At 43.9% G+C, this 5,017-nt stretch overlaps 1 long non-coding RNA gene across 1 annotated transcript; it reads right to left on the bottom strand.

The window, feature by feature from the left end:
* Positions 1-966: 966 nt before the first annotated feature.
* On the bottom strand, positions 967-4,369 carry LOC110207288 (uncharacterized). Its single transcript, XR_013484354.1, has 3 exons — positions 4,225-4,369; positions 3,122-3,312; positions 967-1,229 (listed from the first exon to the last, which is right to left on the bottom strand). It is a non-coding gene; the product is annotated as an uncharacterized LOC110207288 (long non-coding RNA).
* Between the last annotated feature and the right edge of the window lie 648 nt (positions 4,370-5,017).

Below are 5,017 nucleotides of genomic sequence, written 5' to 3'. Positions count from 1 at the left end.
ATAGGGAACTGAGGCAAATTTATACAAATAAGAGCCATTCCCCTAGTGATGAATGTTCAATGGATATATACAGACAGGACAAAGAAGGAAGTAACTACACTGACCAACTGGGACTGGCCAGTTGGGTCCCCAGAGGGGTAGCTGCTATGACTACTCAACGCTTGCTGTTTGTCCTTCATTCCCAAAGAGAACCATGGCATCAGGAAGGTTATGCCATGACTTGCAAGTGAATTGGATTGAAGAAAAGGAGGACTGTGCAAAGTCACCAACCTCACTTCTCCAGAGCCATCTGGTCCAGTGGCAAGATATAGATCAGGAGATCAGCATCTCACACTTGGCCTGAGATGCAGTGGGAAAACTTGGTGTTCTAAAGCTAAAGTCTTTCCCAAGTCTCAGTTCGACTGAGGCAACACCCTAGTCAGTGAATAAGGCCAGGTAACCCATTGTTAGATAATAAGCCTTTTAAGGATAATATAAGGGTTGCTTTTTGGTTTTGTGGGGTGGTTTGTCTGGGGGTTTTTTGTTTACTTTGTGACTTCAGGGACTGGTTTACAGTCCTGCACATGGTAGATTCTTAATAAATACTCCTAGAACCAAATATATTAATTTGGGACACATAGTGGTTCTACCTTGTGGAAGAGAACCATGGGTATGGAGAGGGGAGCAAGCTTTCCACCTGTAGATCAGTTTCTGGACATGGGCCCTCTGGATGGGGACTTTGTCTCTTTGAATTTCAGCCAGTACTTGACTGGATCACAGACTTTCACTCTTGGACTTTTGCCTCTGGACTCCAATGAAGAAGGCCATATATATTAGGGGGTCAAACTCCTTGGAGGTCTGTGTGTGAAAAAGTCCCAAGGGCAATGATAGAGCCTCTCTGAGGAGGCTAGGGGCTCCTCACCCCTCAGGAATGATTTTCAGTTACTGTTCCCCCAACCCTTTGGAAGAAAACACAGACACTGAGTCCTGAATTGCATGGAATTTAATATATCATAAGATTCTGGTCCCTGGGAATGACCTGATTAGGGTAGAGGCAAAGGGTTCCCTACAGCACAAAGTAGTAGAATCATGATGGCCTGGTCAGGAGCCCAAGCTGGGATCAGTGAAAGAAAGTCAGCAAGTCTGGATGATGGTCAACAAGCATGGTTTAAGGAGCACAGAGGTCTTGCATGGTGGTCCATCAGCTTGGCTTATAAAGTTTTTCAGCATACATCTTCAGAGAGGTACTCCTGCAGGAAGAGGAATATGTATCATTACATCTACATTTAGCATTTATATAATGCAGGTTTGGGAATGTTTAAAAAACACTTCACAAATATTTCATTTTATCCTCAAAACAACTTTGAGAGGTAGGTGCAGTTATCCTCATTTTATGAATAAAGAAACTAAGGCAAACAGAAGTTCAATGACTTGCCTATGGTCCCATAGTTAGGAGGAGGCTGGATTTGAACTCAGGTCTTCCTGACTGCAGGCACAGTGCTCTCTATTCAGTGCAACATCTACATAAACAATACTGAAGCTGAGGCTTGCCCAGGATGTCTGACCCTGTGCCTCCAGTAGACTCTTGATCATAGCTCAGCCAGGATCTGGGTCCCTTTCCTGAGAGTCTTTTCTCAATCTTCATTCTTCTTAACCACCCTCTTCTCCTTCATATTCCCTTCTTTCTAGGTTTTCAGACAAGAATCTTTCTACCTCTCTCCTAACTCTCATACTCCTCTCTAGCCACTCCTTCCTTCTCTGTCTCCTTTGCTGAATCTTCATACAGATCATGTCTCCAAATTATGGGTGTCCCAAAGGTTTCTCTTCTAGGCCCTCTTCTCTTCTTTTCTACTCTGTATCATTTCACTTAGTGATCTCATCAGCTCTCATGAATTCAATTAGCATCTCTCTGCTGATAATTCTCAAATCTACTCATCCAGCTCCTAACTCTCTGCTGACCTTCAGTCTTGTATCTCCAGCTGCCTTTCTGACATCTCAAACTGCATATCCAGTACATATCATAAACTCAGCGCATCCAAAACTTAATTCATTATCTTTCCCCCAAATTATCCCCCCAACAAACTTCCCTAATATTGACTAGGGTACCACCATCCTCCCAGTCCGCCAGACTCACAAAGTAGGTGTTCTGCTCAACTCCTCACTCTCTCCTGGCTAGTCTGAGTGCCACAAGTCTCTCCTCATTCCAGTACATCTTCCATTCAGCTATCAAAGTGATGTTCCTAAACTACAGATCTGAGCAGGTCGTTCTCATACTCAATCAACTCTAGTAGCCCCCTATCACCTCCAGGGCCAAGCAAAAGTCTTTGTTTGGAGTTCAAAGCCCTTCAAAACCCTGCTTCCTCCTACCTTTCAAGGTTTCTTACCACCTGCCACATGCTCTTCAATCCCATAACACTGGCCTCCTTGAATTCCCAAACAAAACACTCCATCTCTTGACTCTGGGCATTCTCTCTGGCAATCCCCATGCCTGGAATGCTCTCCCCCCTCTTCTCCATCTACTGGCTTCCCTGACTTCCTTCAAGTTCCAGCTAAAATCTCACCTCCACCAGGAAACCTTGTCAATCCTTAATTCCAACACCTTCTTTCTGTTAAGTATTTCCTTTTTGTCTTGTATATATCTTGGTTTATATATTTGTTTATTTGTTATCTCTCCCATTAGATTGTGAGTTCCTGAAGGGCAGGAACTGCCTTCTGCCTTTCTATTCCAGCACTTAGCAAAATGCCTGGCACATAGTCGGTGCTTAATTGTCACTCATTGACTGACAGAGGGGAACCTGTTGGTTTTAAAAAAAAAAAAGAGTTGCTGTTTGATCCTAAATTCTCTGTTTTTGGAGGTGGAAAGGGAATGGCCCTAGACTACTCTGTGTATCGACTTAAGGGAGTAAGTACCCAATGAGGAGGCTGTGGGGTAGAATATGGAGGGGAGGAGAGGGCAGGAACTCTGAACCATTCTTGTGGAGGTGCCCAGAGAGGCGAGATGTCAGTGCTGAGGAACAGCTAGGGGAGGTGTTGAGGAGGAAGAAGAACAAGCAGAGTGTGGAAGGGCAAGGGAGATTCAGGTAGGGAGTAGGCACAGGTCAGGAAAGGTGTGGGGAGGAACTTGTGGGGAGAAGTACCTTACCACAAAACCAAAAGTCACATTTTGATCTTGAGGCTTCAGAGTCGAGTCCACACAGCTTTTGAATTTCCTCGCAGTGTCTATTGTTTCATTATCTGAGGCAAAATTCCTTACTGCATTAATGAAGTTCTCTTTATTCCCAGTTAAAAACAATTCCAAAACATGCAATTGTGCTGGGCAGAGAGACTTTGAATCTGGAACAGAGATGATAAGGACTTCATTCTCAGCCATAAGAGAAACACAGGACAGTGAGCAGAGGTCACAGACAGGGGGGTGAGGGAGGTCACAGACAGGGGAAGGGAGTGGTTAGGGCATCAGAGATTGTGAAACATCTGACAAAGGAGAATGTAACTGTCCTCTTTATTATAGTGGTTTCTTTGGGTCTGGCTATCTCTCCAGACTGCCAGGAAGCGTGGGGCTGGATGCCACCCAACGTGCCCTCTGACTGTTTTGTCCCCTGGGTCTGGACTGGCCACATATCTGGACCTGAATACTATGTGTTATGTTCCTCCCTCTGCACTTCCTACCTCAAAGTGGCCATTCTTGGAAATTAATTCTGCAACCCAAAGAAGAAAGTAGCAAAAATACTTATAGCTATCGCTTGCCAATTTTACAAAGTCCTTGCTATCCAATATCATTTGATTTTCACAACAGCCTTATGACGTCAGCAGAACAGGGATTTCAGGGTCCAGGACCTGGGGTTTATTCAGGACATGGAACTCCTAGTATTCTTCCATCAGTTTAGATTACCAAGTCAATTTAGAGTTTGAGAAAATTGCCTGAGGGCTATTCAATGGTAACCCATGGTCAAAAACTCACATATATGTTATGGGACTTGAATCTAGGTCTTTCTGACATCGAGGCTGGCTCCCTGTCTATTCCACTATTCTGCTCATCTAGGATCCTTTCAGAAATGAGGAAATTGAGAGTCAGAGAGGTAAAATGATGTTCAAGTCTTCACAGCTAGTTATTGGTGGAGCCAACACTCAGATTTTCTGAATCCAAATACAGCACCTTTTCTCCTAAACTACTATGTAGTGGTTGGATCTACTTGACGTTGAGAGTGAGTGATCTTACCTATTGGAAGAACAGATGGACTGACTTACCTGTGGTGGGGAGTAGAGCTAAGCAGACGAGTCCTAACACTGTCAGAGTTATCATACTGAGTCTTTGGCTTTGGTTCCCAGTTGTCATGGTCTTTCCTCCAGCAATGCAACTATTTCTTATATGACTCTTCAGAGAAAACAGCTCAGACAGCAGTTATATTGGGGCTTGGCTCCTCCCTTTGAGGAGGAGGGGAAAAGGGAGGGGAGACCACATGATAGGCAGGTGTCTGCAAGAGGTGAACCCTAGACCAGTTCCTACCTTTCCTCTGCTTGTACAACTGCTATAGAACTGAGTGTTGTGTAACTGTTATCTAACTAAACATGTTGTATACTCTTAGAAGAGAGAGAGATAGTACAATGTCCTCTAGAATGAATTCTTTTTCTGACTGGGCTCAGTGCCTGCCGCCCACTTGTGTCTTAACTTTTTTCATGTGATGGACTACTTTGGCAGTATGATAAAGCCTATGGAGCTCTTTTTCAGAATAATTAAAGAAAACTTCTTATTGAAGGAAATGCTAAATGATAGTTGGAGGTTAGTGAAAACCAAGATGTTTTTTCCCATCCAAGATCACAGATCTCCTGAAATTCCCATATTAAGAATGCCTGGTCTAGAATCATAGAATCTTGAGTTCAAAGGAACCTCAGCAATCGTATAGAGTAATCTGTATTCAAGTGTCACCTTGGCAGCTTGGTGGATGGTGGATGTTGCTTGACTTGGATTCAGGAAGCCCTGAGATCTGCAGAATGGGAATAAAAAGAGCACCTACCTGACAGGGTTGTTGTGAGGTTGAAA

Source organism: Phascolarctos cinereus, unplaced genomic scaffold (genome assembly GCF_003287225.1).
Source record: "Phascolarctos cinereus isolate Bilbo 61053 unplaced genomic scaffold, phaCin_HiC Scaffold_2;HRSCAF=192, whole genome shotgun sequence".
In the NCBI taxonomy this organism is placed as follows: domain Eukaryota; kingdom Metazoa; phylum Chordata; class Mammalia; order Diprotodontia; family Phascolarctidae; genus Phascolarctos; species Phascolarctos cinereus.
This window is presented reverse-complemented; position numbering and strand designations above follow the sequence as displayed.